General features: G+C 55.1%; 3 long non-coding RNA genes across 3 annotated transcripts; 1 reads left to right on the forward strand and 2 right to left on the reverse strand.

The window, feature by feature from the left end:
- Positions 1–2,488: 2,488 nt before the first annotated feature.
- LOC148110661 (uncharacterized) lies at positions 2,489–5,183 on the reverse strand. Its single transcript, XR_015722544.1, has 2 exons — positions 4,088–5,183; positions 2,489–3,827 (listed from the first exon to the last, which is right to left on the reverse strand). It is a non-coding gene; the product is annotated as an uncharacterized LOC148110661 (long non-coding RNA).
- A 78-nt stretch (positions 5,184–5,261) lies between these two features.
- Positions 5,262–10,415, reverse strand: LOC148110662 (uncharacterized). Its single transcript, XR_015722543.1, has 3 exons — positions 9,078–10,415; positions 6,716–6,870; positions 5,262–6,368 (listed from the first exon to the last, which is right to left on the reverse strand). It is a non-coding gene; the product is annotated as an uncharacterized LOC148110662 (long non-coding RNA).
- Positions 10,416–10,538: 123 nt separating this feature from the next.
- LOC148110663 (uncharacterized) lies at positions 10,539–12,792 on the forward strand. Its single transcript, XR_015722542.1, has 2 exons — positions 10,539–10,677; positions 12,408–12,792. It is a non-coding gene; the product is annotated as an uncharacterized LOC148110663 (long non-coding RNA).
- The last annotated feature ends 1,921 nt before the right edge of the window (positions 12,793–14,713 follow it).

A 14,713-nucleotide genomic window follows, 5' to 3' on the forward strand; every position in this document is an offset into this window, starting at 1 on the left:
CTACTGCCATCGCTACTTTATCCTGAGGGCAGGAGCCCCCGGAGGCCGGAGAGCGGGACTCAGGATAAAGAAGCAGAGTGGAGGCTGCTCGTGACCCCATTTCACAATGCATACCCTATCCAAACATCACACTGTACACCTTCAATATTTACAACTGTTATTTGTCAAAAACAAAACAAAGCAAGATGGGAAGTGGCAGCAGAGTGGGTTATCAGCCCTGAGCTGATAGCTAAATTTGGAACTTAGCGTTTGGAGAGTTAAACGTAAAGCGATTGCTTAAAGCTACCTACCCTGCTTCATTCAGCGAGCTGCCGAGCTGCCGTGGCTCCTGGGCCCGCAGGGAGCTATCTCGGGCTGCCTTAGGGGGACAGCTATGGAGCTCTGTGCCCTGTTCTCAAAGTACCGGGCTGCGTGCCTCTGATCCCCAATCTGAGCCTGACCCCAGTGCTACATGCTCGGCCAGGGCCTGCCTCCTCCCCAGCCCCTTCCCTGAGCTGGAAGGAAGACCCCCACACCTACTGCCTTCCCAAGCTTGGCCCAGGCTCAAACCAGGCCTGACCCAGCAGCAGGCTGGGGAGGAAACCTGGCCCCCTGTTAGCCTGACTCGGCCGGGGACAGGAAATGCCTCAGCCAGTTTCAAAGGCTTTGTAGCCAAGGGAAGGAAGCCACTTGAAGTGGGTCCCCAGGGTAGGCCAAGGCCTTCTAGAGGGTGGAATAAATAAGAAAGGCAGGCCTGGAGGTTTGGGCAGGTTCAGATCTGCCCCTGAATCCAGCACTTACAGATGGCTGGACCTGTGGCTTCCACACCAGCCACACCTTCTTCGTGGCCTGGCCTCCAGGGCCGGGAGACCAAGGCCTCTAAGTGACCCTCCCCTCAGTATGTCATTTCTGTGGCAACAAATAGAACTCTATCCCCAAATGCCAGGAATGAAATTCTCTCTTTCTTGCAAAGACCTTGCAGCTTGGTTTGACGCCCACCCTCCAATTTATGTCTAACTCTGGTCCTCTCGGCTGACCTCCCAGTCCCTTTATCTGTCTGTTTTCAGGAAAGAGAATGCTGAGTCTGAAAGGCATCTTGATAAAATCAGGCAGATGGTCTCCCCCGGCCCACATTGGCTGCCTCCTGGATCAGCCCAGGCAGGGGCTCCCAGAGAAACTGGCTTCCTCCCCACGCCCAACTTCTCCTCCCTCCCTGAGAAGGAGCTCCTGTGAGCGCCCACCTGTGCCCTTTGCTGATGTTGTCTGTGCCTGCCCCGTTTAATCAGTAGACCAGCCACACTACAGACAAGGAAACTAAGGCCTGGAAAGCTCCCATACCTTGCTCAAAGCCTTGCAGTTAGTAAAGGGCAGAACCAGGACTGGAATGCAGGTTTGACTGACTCCGTAAGGACCTTTTACGCCATTCTCCCACGTGCTCCCAGGTCACAGCGGCAGAAATGAGCCCACTGAGTGAGGACTACACTGAGCTTTTCCTTTTTTGCCTGTGGACACGTTATGGGTAACATCGCGTCCCATCAGCGGCAACAATAGGGGAAGTGTCCCCGGAAGACACCTCTTCAAGTTAATTGGGGCAAGCCCCTCTTCCGTTCAGCCCTCTCCACAATCCTTCCCTGTCTAGGTACTTCTTCCCTCGCAGGAAACCGAGAGTTTTAGTCCTGCGGCCTCTTCGATGGGGCAACAGAGAGCAGTGAATATCTTGCCCACTCTCCCATCTCCCTGGGACCAGAGTGCTTGACCCATCTCCTCAATGTCGATGTCACTATTCATTCTGGCAGAGGGAGGAAGTAGGGAGCTGCGTGGAGAATGGGGGGAGAGGGAACGAGACTGTATTCTCCTGTGGTAGGTGGCACTCCAGCCATAAATTCATTCCAGAATAAATAGTACCACTTACCTTTTATTTGTGGGCCGATTGGAGATGTCCCACTGACCAAGTCACCCCGACACCAGCACAATCCACTGGGACATCACAGAACAGCTCTCGGAGCACCTGGACTGTCTCCTGGGCCAACTATGGAGAAACCCTCCCCAGCAGATCCCCACCCAGCCCACCGGCCATCCCCAGCCTCCCACCCCCAGACTCCCTGGCGCCGCAAGGAATCCTTGCTCCCCTAAGGTCTGGGGAGAGCACATGGAGATCCTGGTTCTAATACTCTACCCAATATTTTAGTCCAGTCTTGTGGGGAACGGCAGGAGACTTAGAGGGGGGATCACATTCCTGACCTTAAAAAGTCTCCCATCTCTTTCTACTGCTGGTGGAAGTATAAATGGTTACAACCTGGGAAGCGCTTTGAGAAATCTACTAAAGGTAAGCGTAAGCCTACCGAGCAACACTGCTTCTTGGATATTAGCAATTGAATTCAGTGCTTCAGCTCATCAAAGGACACGTGCAGAAGTGTTCATTGTGATTCCATTCACAATAGATCCAAAGTGGAAATAACCCAAACACCCATCAAAAGGAGAATGGATAAATGGATTGATTATGCACATATATAGTCAATATATATAATTTTATATATTTGTTTTATATTACTTGTATTATGTTACATATATGACATATATATATAACATTTGCTACACAGCATTACATAGGCTGTACAGCAATTAAAAAGAGGAAACCACTACACACAGAATCAAGCACGAACCTCACAGACGTTCTGTTGAGCAAAAGCAGCCAGACACGAAAGAGTCCTTACCATATAATTCCATTTCGGTGAAGGTCAAGAAGAGGCAAAGTAAAATATAGCAGAAGCGTCTGCCCAGGGGAAGGGTGGATTCTGGGAGAGTGCGTGAGAAAGCTCCAGGGTGCTGGAAATGCTCTGTGTTTATCCAGGTTGAGGTTTCACAAGTGTATACGCACATTGGAGACGTAAAAATCCATCTGGCTGGACACTCGAAACTTGCAAACTTTATCATGTAAGTTATATCCACCACCCACCTCCCTCGGAAAAAAACCTCCAAAAGAAGATGACAAAAATATTAGATGCTATTGTATTGGTTGACTTTGGTTTTGGTTTCTGAGTAATTTCACCGGTGGGAAAAATCAGCTGGCTGGCTCGCGTGTAACTTACGTCCGCCTTATTATGGATGAAAGCTATTTCATCGTGTATGGCCGGGTAGAGGATAAGTCAGAGACTGGCTTCCTGTGAGCGTGTGTGCATGTGTGTGCATGCGTGAGTGTGTGTGTGTGTGTGTGCACACGCGTGTGTGTCTGTTACATTATGTTCAGTTAGACGACGAACTGCCAGAGGGCAGGGACTGTATGTGTCAAATTCCCCTTAACACTGCACCGTCCCCAGAGATGGGTTGCAACAAAATTTTTGCATGCGTACTGGGTGCCATCCTCTCTTCTGGGGCCCTGGGATATAGCGATAAACAGACCACAACCCCAGTTCTCATGATACCAGTCAAGACTTGTGGATTATAGGATGGAGGAAAGACCATTTTCGAATTCTTTCCAGCTTGCTCTGGGATCTGGGGCAGGCCTTACCTCCTCCCGGGCTTTGCCTTTTGCAATAAAGAACTCCAAGCGGCTCCTCTGTGGGCTGCAGAGGGGATGGGATGTGTGCCGGCGGGTCAGATGACCACAGTCATGTCACCAGTCAATGCTTGCAAATGCTAACCATGGTTTCAGCCCACTCTTAAGGTACAAACGACTCCCAGGGCAGGCAGGGACAATCCCTAGGATGTCAGGTCGTTAGGAAGGCAAGTTCAATGAAAGGCTCGTGATCCGCAGAGCAGACAGATTCTGTTTCATTCCTGGTCCTATCGCCTCTCCCCTGGGTCACCGTGGGCAGGCCACTGAGTCCTCTGAGCCTCTTTTTTCTCGCCTGTAAAACAGGATGGCGGTAGCTGCCTCCAAGGGCTATTTGCATGGATCAAACGAGCTAGATCCGTGCTTTTTTGACACGCACGATCGGGAAATTCGTAGTAGCTACTCCAGTTAACTGGAGAGACAGAACGCACCCATCCAAACCGAATCGTTCACCCACCTCCTGCTCCCACCTGAAGTACGCCTGTTCCCACGCCTCAGCCCTGTACACAGCTCCTCAACCTCCTACACCCTCTGCCAAATCAGGATACTTCCCACCTTCCAAACCAGAGACGTGCCGTCTTCAGCTAGGCTTCCCAAACGGACTCGTTCCTTCGTGGCAAAAGCCCGCTTCAGACCTCCACATCTCTGCACCAGTGGAAAGCTGTTCTCGTGGCTGAACTCCCTCGTTTGCCCATCAGACAAGGCGATGCCTGTGGGCAGGGGCTGTGTCTCCCTATCAGGTGCGGATCCCGACGCCAACCGCAATGGAGTCCCTGATGTGCGGCCTGCAGAGGGAACGTTCCATTCCGCCTCAAGGTCTTAGCATGTGCCACTGCCAGGACCTGGAAGGCTTGCTGCTCTGCCCCTCTCTGCCCCTCAACTCTCAGCAAGTGGCCAAATGAACTCTTAGGTACCCTCCAGGATTCAGCTTAAGCACCACTTCCTCCAGGAAGCCTTCCTTGACTGCTGGACTGAAATTCCTTATTTTACCCTCTCAAGGCATCTGGTAATTTTCCTTCAGAGCGCTGATGGCTAAGAATGACTAAGTACCAGCAAGACTCCTTTAATGGTCGTTTCCTTTGAAATTGAAAGTTCGATGAGAACAGGCACATTATTTTCCCTAGTATGTTCTCAGCACTTAGCTCAGTGCTTGGTGCATAACGGAAGTGCAATAAGCGCTTGCTGAACGAATGAATGAGTGAATGAATGAATAAATGTAGCCTCTCTCCACCATTCCCTGGTCTCAGCATGAATCTGTCCGTAGTGCACCCTCAGGCACCGAGGGAAAGGACAGACGAAAGACCGAAAGACCGTCTGCTTCCCCCTGAGGTATATTTCTTTCTGGGAGCTTGTTGCCTTTTCTTGGTTGAGCCATGAGTCTTTGGGTTTTCCGTACATTCCCACCCCCTGCCCCACATGCACACACACGCTCCTGCCACCAACACTAGAACACATTCCTCACCCAGAAGAACAGCTTCCAGAGGGTTTTCCCCAGCAGGGGGGACTGGGCAGCAGGCAAGTGCCACGGCAGCAGCCACGGGCTAAATATACCCCGCTTTGCATTCTGTTTGCTCTACCGCGCACCTGGCAGACACGCATCACAGCCTTGGAATCGTACTTCGCCGTTCACCCACTCCAGCGCCAAGCAGCAGCCCCCACGGGGCCCCATGGAAGAGCCTGGCTGGATCCCCCCGGTCCACACCCCCCACACACACACCCCCCACACCGATATTTCGCTTTTGCCCAGTTCTGACATGTGGTTAGACAGGTGCCCACCAAAGCTTGGGCAGCAGCCAGAACCCGTGGGGCTCTAGAGTGTGGATCCCCACCCCGGGGGCTGTGGCCACGCTGCCTGGGGTCTGGTTACTCTTCCTGCTGCAACAAATCACTTCATTTCTCTGAGCCTGTTTCTTCGCTGGTAAAATGGGGCTGGTGGAGTGATCCTACCTCGTGCTTCCCACCTCCCAGGGTTGTCGTACAAACCAACCAGGAACACAGAGAGGAGGCCCTGGGAGGGGCTGGCCACTGTTCAGAACACCGAGGGCGCAAAAATGAAGGAGACTGGTCCCTGCTCGCAAAGAGACGAAGTCAGCAGTTAACAAGCAGAAACATTCGTCATCTGGCAAGCTGGAAGAGCCGGAGGGGTGCCACCAAGGGGCCATGATGCACACAAGAGGGTCAGAGGCCAGGGTCACGGACACCTGTGGGGTGCGTAAGAGATTGCCAACCAGGAACTCAGGCCAACCAGACCGCATCCTGCCCACTAGCTGTGTGACCTTGGGCAAGTTACTTATCTTCTCTGTGCCTCATAGAGGTATTGGGAGGATGAGGCTATGTAAATGAACACATGTAAAGTACTTAGTTCCGGGGCAAAGGAGGTACCAAATAAATGTTGGTTGTTACTGTCATTATTACCTTTGATTTATTCGACCGGTATGTACAAGGCTGTTTCAGGCACAGGGAGCCTGTCGGTAAACACAATGGACTGGGGAAACCTGCTGTCTTGGAACTTACATTCTGGAAGGGGAGAGGGACAACAAACCAAATAAGAACCTTATTTAATATATTTGATGAGGGTGCTTTGGGGAAAGAAAAGACAGCAGAAAGGGGGAATAAGGAATTTCTAAGCCGGTGTGGAGGGCTCCCTTTGTGAGCAGGGTGGTCAGGGACACGCCCACTGGGAAGGGGGAGGGGAGCCCAGGCCTGCAGGAGGTGAGAATGAGCCATGATGGTGGGCCCTGGGCGGAGGAACGAGGGTCCATACGGAGTAGCCTCAGGGGCCTCCTCCCATGTTGTTATGAAGGCATCTTTAGTTGCAAAAGAGAAACGAGCAAGCCTGCAAGGATTAAATTAGGAAACAAAATGCCAGGCATACACTAGGCCCAGAATACATGTTAGCTCCTCCCTTCCCCCTTATAACCCACAGGACTCCTCTCCAGTCATCAGGGAACTCAAGATATCCAGACCAGAGCGTGCTTCCTTCTCAAACCTTTCTATGGCCTTGGCACCCTTGCCCGGGATGCTTGCAGGCTGGGTGGTCTCAGGTGCAAGGAGTGTGCACTGGGCTGCGAGTGTCTGGAGAAGACGGAGGGCCTGAGCCTAGAGGCTGGAGGGTGAATCCCAGCCCCGGGGCCTCTAGCTGTGGGACCTCAGCCAGGGACAACAATAACAGTTGTCACTTACCCCAGCCAGACACTTCATCATTCCATCCTTCCACCAGCCCGGGGTGGGGGGAGCAGACAAGGAAAGTGAACTTTGGAAGCCTCACATGACGACAAGTGGGGAAGCCAGGGCCGGAACCTAGCGGCAGGGCTCCCATGTCCCAGCTGTCGATAGGGCTGTCCGATGTACCGGCACCAAACAAAAACAAAATCAACACCAGAACACTGGGTTAAATTTGAATTTCAGATAATCAAGAAATCATTTTTTAGTATAAATCTGCCCCAAATATTGCATGGGACGTATTTATAGTAAAAAATGATTACGCTGCTCACGTGCCATTCCAAGGTAACTAGCATCCTACATTTGCTCTCGCAGCCCTGGCTTTCAGCCGCTCCACCACGTCTCCCAGTGTCGGAGGCCACTGCCTCCCCGGGATGGTGGAGGAACTCTAGAGGCAAAGGCTCCAAGGAGGCCAATAAAGGTCCTGGGACACGTCTTGCCTGAGGTGAGCTCTCACTTGAAGGTGGGCTGGGGCTCACCCCATACAGCCAGTAAGCAGGCAAGGGACCCCTATTCTAGCTCCTGAGTTTAGGAGATCCAGATCCTGATCCAGAGGCCAGGAAAGTGTACAGGGCCAAGAAACGCCCACCCAGAGCCTATGTCTCCCAACTGCACTCTAGTATTGGGACCCTGAGAGTCCCTGCCCAGTGGGCCTTAAGCCAGCTTGCAGGGCTGTGAGGGTTTCTACCGTGGGCCTACTGAGGGCCAGCCTTATGGCTGGTGGGCACACCCCTGGTTAGGACTGCCTGATAAAATATAGGGAGCCTAGCTGCATTTGAATTTCAGATACACAAGGAATCATGTTTTAGGTAAGGGTGTCCCAAACATTACAACCCTTCCCTGGGCACAAGGAGTGGCTAGGGATTGCTGTTTGGGGATGTGTCCATGTGCGGGAGGGGGTGTCTACACAGGCACTGGTGACACTGGTGCCCCCTCCCCCCCCCAAGATACAGGATGGAACCAGAAATGGGAAGAAAATGTGGGTGGGCCACCGTCTGGGAATACATTTGTTCTCCTACGCGGAGCCCTGTAAATACCAGGGCCTCCCACTTATCTCTGCTGTCCCCACCTACCTCTGAGTTGCCAGCCCTGCATTCCCCAGAAGGACTGCTCTGAGTGGGCCAAGAGGGAGCTGGCTGGCTGGGCCTCTCTCCACCTGGGGAGCCTCCAGCCTCCCAGCCTTGGACACCACCCCCCAGCCCCTCCATCCCTACCCTCAACCTCGATTGCCCTCTCTCCCTGTGACCTCCCCTGTCCTCCCAAGGTCTGCTTTCTCCAGGAGGCCCTGAGGGTGTCCGTGGAAGAGATGAGTTGGAGAGATCGGGTAATGGGTGTTCTGGTCTAGACAAGTCTGATGCAGCCAGCCCCAAACGAGGGAGAGCCGCCGGCCCAGGTGGCGGTGGGAGTGACCGCTGCTGGGAGTTCAGATGCCCTCCTTGACCTCTGCTAGAACCCTGCGGAAAATACCGCTCTCTCCTCAGGAGAAGCCTCTCCTCAGGATTGAGGTGAAGAGTGAGGGCGATGAACTTCTGCCCTTGGGCGCCGGGCCGCCGCAAGGGCTCCTCTCTGGCTGCCTCCCGTGCCTCACCCGCACCTCAGCCCCTGCACGAGTATGTGGAGAATGCCTCCAACAGGGCCTGGGACGTGCGGGACTGCGGGTCCTCACCGCGCTGCTGCTTTTATCGTCATTATCAGATGCGGCCCGAGAAGGTTCGGTGACGGCATTGATGCTCATCCCACTCCCCGGAGGACGCATTCCTAGGGCCGGGCAGGCCGGAGTTGAGTTCATGCTGGTGACCCCAGGGTCTGGCAGGACACACACGCTCTCAGGACAGGTTAGTCTAGTGAAAACCGTGGATCGTGTTGAATTGCTCCTACCGCGTGCACCTGCGTCCCCCCGGTCCCTGCACGCTCTGTGCGCGCCGACTGCAGCACAACGTCTCCGGCTTCTAGCTTTCTCCTGCTTCCTTTTTACAAGGCCTCAGACCTCTGCCGACTCTTCAAGCACCCCCCTTATTGACTGGCCCCACCCCCAGATGCCCCCACCAGGGTTTCTGCCTCCCCAGCGCACCCCACTGGGGGCCACCACCTGCTGCTGCCAATGGCTTGGAGCTGGGGCGCCAGGGGCTCTGGACTGCAGCAGCGGCCCCGTCCCCCCTTGGTCTTACACGTGGCTGGAGGGCCAGAGTCTTCCAGGGAACACCTTCCCGTTTTACTTAGAGTCCTCTCCCTCGTGCTTAGAGAGTGTCAGGCTGGGCTGTCCCCTCCCCTGATGGGCCGCAGGTCACTTGTCCCCCTAATGTGGGGGAGATTGGTTACCCACCTCCTTCCTGGGGTGAGTCCTTTCCGCAGCGGCTGCAGGGACTGGAGCAGAACTTGTGCAGGGCAGCCCGTCAGCCAGGCACGTCTAATCCTGTCTGAGGTCCGCACGGGACCCCAGGACGGCCAGCCCGAGGGGTCACATGCACATACACTCACACCCTCACCCCCACACACACTCTCACAATCACACACACCCTCACACGCAATCACACAATCACATACTCACAATTACATACACACCCCCTACGCCCTTTCACACACTCACACCCTCACCCCTCCTGATGGCCTCCACTGTCAGCAGCTCACAGATCAGCTACAACGTGACCAACCCACAAAGCACACGCTGTGTAGTAAACGTTTACTGCGTAGCAGCCTCAAGTAGCGGACACTGAAGTTTAAAAAAAATCTCTATTTTGGGGCGCTGGGGTGGTTCAGTTGCTTAAGCATCTGCCTTCCCCTCAGGTCCTGATCTCAGGGTCCTGGGATCGAGTCCCTCATCAGGCTCCTTGCTCAGCAGGGAGCCTGCTTCTCCCTCTGCTGCTCCCCCTGCTTGGACTCTCGTGCTCTCTCTCTCTCTGGCAAATAAATAAATAAAATCTTTTAAAAAATTTAAAAGTCTCTATTTTCACTCTTTTTCAAAATTAGCACTTTTTCAGAACCCCTCTACCTGCCCTTCTTCTAGACCTCTCTATCCCTTCTGCTCCTTCTCCCAGAACCTCTCTCTCCTTGCACCCCATCTACACCCCCAAAGATCCAGAGCTACTGAGGCCCCGCCCCCACCCCTGCTGGGGAGGGACAGAAAGGCTCTGCGTGACCCCTGCCATCTCTGGACGCTTTACTGGACCTGTGAGCCCGCAGGGCCCCAAGGGAGGGCAGCAGAGGGCCTCATGTTCAGGGGCAGGGCTGAGGGCTTCCTCTGCTCGGGGAAATCTGGGCGGCCTGTGGGTCCCAGCCTGAGCCACCCACTCCAGTGATTTCTCAGTCCCGGGCTCAGCGGGCTCAGCCTGGGTGCTGCTGGGGTCCTGCACTCTGCCTGCCTCCTTGTCTCTCCTCAGCCCTCCTCCATTTCCTCCTCACCTCCGCCCAGGCCCCACTCTGCCCAACCTGCAGGTCCCATTTTGCTCCCCCGCCCCCACTCCCACCGCTCCCTGCACCTGCTCCTTCCTGTGTCTCTCTCTCTCTTGCTGCTCCTCTGAGTCACTTGCTTCTGTCCTGTCCTCTGCTTGCCTGACAGCTGGTGGCCCCTCCCTGTCCCGAGAAGTGCCGGGCCTTTCAGGAATCCCCTTCTGAGAGCCCCGCTGGGGCCTAGCGAACAGGACAGGAGGGGCACGTGGGGGAGGGGTGGAGAGCAAAAATAGTTCCTTATCAGAGCCTGAGGGAGGCCAGAGCAGGGCAGGAGCTGGACGGGTTCTGACTCCCAGTGAAGAGGATGAAGAGCCCTCCACCAGTGTTTGTGCCGGGAGCGGCTGTCTGCGGTGCTCCCCGGCCTTCCAGAGCTGGGATTGGCCACGGGCTGGCGGAGCAGTGGGGCCACCCAGGCACCCGGCCGTCTGCAAGAACCAGTGACAGGCACCCGAGACTCGGAGGCAGGCCTTAGAACGGTCAGAACTGGGGCGGCAGAGCCCGTTCCCAGTAACCCCGTGCCCCAGGGGGCTGGGTGCGGGGCTGCGCTGGGGTCTCACTGGCCAGAGGGCCTGAGGGGACCCTCTCCCTCAGCCTCCGTGTGCGTTTCATCCCTCCTCCAGGGAGCCTGCAGCGGGGGGGGGGGGGGCACTACTCAGGCAACTGCACTCGGAGAGATGGAGGCTGTGTTGGGGGAAGGTTTGGGGTGCATTGGGGCACAGGGCTGGGCACGAACCTAGGCTTGGTGGCCTGGTTGTTGGTTTACAGAGCATGGCCACTGTGTGTAAAATCTGATGCCACCTTATTTTTTGCCAATATCTTCTGCACTGTCCCTGTTCCCCCAACACACACACACACACACACACACACACACACACACACACACACACCCCAATCTGCGCTTTTCTAATCAAGCAGGTCCCCATTAGTCCCTGCTCTGTACCTCCAAGACGCCCTTTCCTTCACATGGATGTCTCTTCCCTTTTGCCCACCTACATCTCCACATCCTTGTGGAGCCAGCCTAGGGGACCCTCCTCTGTGAAGTCTCCGGCCATGGGAAGCCCTTCCTTGGCCCTTGGGCCCTTCCATTCCAGCCTGCGCCCCACAGGCACTGTTGGTGACCCGCTAGTCCGCTAGTCCGTGGGGTTTCTCCCTAGCTACTACTACTGACAAGGTCATTCCTTAGACATTTTTTTCCTGAGACATAAATAAGCAGTATATCATCATTATGGTCATGATAATTTTATTTTTCTCATCGTTATTATGTGTGTGAATTCTCCTCCAGAAAGAAACTCCTGTTTGGTAGGAGCTTTCAAAACGCCCTTCCCTTCAGCCAGTATTTCGCTTCATCCTCACTGCACCCCCAGGAGTGGATATCGTAGCTCAGCGTAGGGGAGGGGAGGGGAGGTCGGGGCCAGCAAAGGCAGCTAGACTGGATTCAGCTCCGCCCCACACAGCGGGTCCTCCCCTCCCCTGGAAGCTCGTCCTTCACTTGGCCCCGGGACGGGACGCCAGCCTTCCCAGCTCTCCTCCTCCCTTCCTGCTTGCTCCTTCTCTTCTCCTGGGCTTCTCAACACCGGAGTCCCCAAGGCCCCTCCTTTTCTCGGTCTGTACTCACACTCTTGGTGACCTCATTCAGGCTCACGGCCACCGTCTAAAGGACGACACCTCAAACACAGTTCTACTCCAGACCTTTCTCTTGCCTCTGAGTCACATGTCTACCTGCCTACCCGAGATGTCCAGCCCGAGTGACAGACATCTCAGGGGTAGTAGGTGTGAGGCTGTACTCCAGCTCTTCCCTCTGCTCCTCCCTGTCCTTCCCGTCAGCCCCTGCGAGCTCCCAGTGCTCCCCAAGTCAGTCAAATACCCCCAGGCCTTCTTTGCTTCCTCTTTTTCTCTCTGTCCCCAAATCCAATCTGTCAGAGAGCCCTTTGGCTCTTCCCTCAGCTACATCCAGAACTAATGTCTTCCCCCACCTCCGCTGCATCCCCCCTGCTCCAAGCCGCCCTCACCTTCTGCTTTGGGATCCCCCTCGCCCCGGGGTTCGGGTTGGTCTCTGTTTCCACCTTCTTCCTGCCACAACAGGGAGGGTCCTTTACACCCAGACAGCAGGTCACGTCCCCTCTCTGCTCAGAGCTAGTCTCCCTTCTCTGCCCCGGATCTGCCAATCCTCATCTCTTTCTGCTCCCCCCATGCCCCTCCCCTCTAGCTCCGGCTCAGACACACAAGCCTGTGTTGTCCTGCCTCCGCACTTTGACCTGGCTGTTCCCTCTGCCTGGAATACTCTTCCTCTGGAGCTGCACGCATCACGCCTCACTACCCCTGACCACCATGTGAAGATCACAGCCGGCATCAACCCCAGCCCCGGTCACACACACTACTGGTCCCCCTTTTTCTGCTTCGCTTTGTCTTTATCTCAGTCTTTAAGATCTCACTTATTTCTTATGGTGATTATGCACTGTCTCCCTGGTCCCCACGAGAAGCGCCCTAAGGACAGAGGTGTCTGTCTTTCTGGCTTGCTGCTGGGTCTCAGGTCTCCATGGTGGCACCCAGCATCTAGTAGGTGCTCAATAAATATTTGATGACTTAAGGAACAGATTATTCCTTTCTCTTCTCTCGCTTGCCTGCGCGCTAGAATTGCTTGAGGCTCCGGCTGGGCAGCTGGCCCTGTGGGCATGTTCTGTTCTCTTAGCCCAGTGACTTAGGAAGGAGACAGGGAAGGCCTGAGGAAGCCCGGAAGCTGCTAGGGCACGTCTGGTGGGTCCTGCTGAAAACCACCACAGCAAGGACTGCTCAGGTCGGGCTGAGCCCAGCCGTGACCTCTGCACGTGGCCCTGCCCTCAGCGCCCTCCAGTTCCAAACCCCAAGGGGCCCAGAGGAGCTTGCCATCCAGCCTGCCGAGCGACCCACCTACCGCCAGACCTGTTTCCCTTCATTCGCTCCTCCTCCTCCCCTGCCAGGACGCTGCCTCCCCACGTCCACCCCCCCCCCCAGATCAAAGGCCGCCGGCTCTGCTCTGGATGCCCTCAGCGCTGGGAACAGGCACCTTAAGCATTGCCCCCGCCCCCCGCGCCGCCCCCACGTGGCAATCGCACCCCCCCCCCGCCCCCGCCCCCGCTCCGTGGTTTCTACCACAGGAACTGCTACGGAGGCAGATTAACTCCATTCAAATCCTAGCTCCTCTGCTAGGTAGCTTTGTGAGTGTGGACGAGTCCGCGCTGCTCCTAAAACCTCAGTTTCCTCGTCTGTAAGGTGGGAAGCGCGCCTGCCTTTTAGGGTTGCTGTAAGGGTTAAAGGAGAATGTGTTGGGGGAGAAGCCGGCCCTGCAGCTGGCGCCCAGGGGGGGCTCAGTCGTGGCTACTCCTCCACGAACACCCACTTCTTGAGGGTCCCCCGCGCTCCCCGTGCTGTTACAGGGGCAGGCAGCTGGGCGGCCCCCTGGTGCGCGGGGGAGGGGAGAGCATCCCTCTTACTAGACCCCACCAAGCTGGGGAGCTGCGCCCCGAGCTGCTGCTGGAATTCTGCCTTGGATGGCGAGCAGATAGACCACGCGACCCGCTGTGTGTGACTTGGGGCCGGGTGGGGGCGGACCCCCAGAGACTGTCCTAACTTCTTGCCTCTGAGAAATGAGTACCATTTATTAGGGGGCTGTATCCACTGAAGGTGTGAAAAGACTTAAGGCTCATCTGCAAAACTCACGGAGAGTGAAAGGGTTTGGGGTCAGGCAAGTCCGGTTCCAAGCCCAGTTCCGTAGAAGAAAGACTGGAAGGATATTCGGTTCTCTGTGCAGGGCTGGCTTTCTCTTGAACATGCTGTTGCCAGTGACATCACAATAGGCTGCCACCTCTGTGTCCCCAGCACCGCTGACATCAGTGGACCGAGGGGGAGGACGGCTGGCCACCGGTGAGCAGCTGCGGATTGAGGCCATCAGTCTCCGGAGGAAGGGACTTTGTGCTCTGTCTGCGCTCACTGGCACCACACCCCATACCTTTGTGACACAACAAAACAAAACTTCTGACTTCCCAGCTGGCGGGGCTACGTGAGCTCTGCCTGGAAAAAGATCAAAACTTCCAAATGTCTTTAAAACAACTAAAAAAAAAAAAAAAAAAAAAGGGAAAACGGAATAGTCTCTGTTGCTATGAACCCCCAGGCAAATTTAGGGAGGCCAAGCCCCCCTTCCGCTGAAACTCTGCTCCTCGCTCTCTCCATCCCCAGGCTCTGCATTTATATCCCGTATTTAAATATTCACAGTTTTGCCTGAAATAGACGAGAATCATGAAGCTTGTAATGTTTCCCAAGGATTTCCGAAATCTCTTAATCCCCTTCTTTCCTGTAATATCCTATAGGGAAACTGATTTTAACATGCATTTTTAAATTGCACAAGCGTTTTCAAAAACCTGACGCTAGAGTACAAGGAACACCTTCCATACTAAAGCATCAGCGGTAGTCCTATTTTGTACCAAACTGGGTGTGCGTGTGTCTATGTGTATATTTTAATCCCAGCTTCCTCATATA

The sequence above is a fragment of the Ursus americanus genome, chromosome 2 (genome assembly GCF_024610735.1).
Source record: "Ursus americanus isolate L20-20 chromosome 2, mUrsAme1.1.p, whole genome shotgun sequence".
In the NCBI taxonomy this organism is placed as follows: Eukaryota; Metazoa; Chordata; class Mammalia; order Carnivora; family Ursidae; genus Ursus; species Ursus americanus.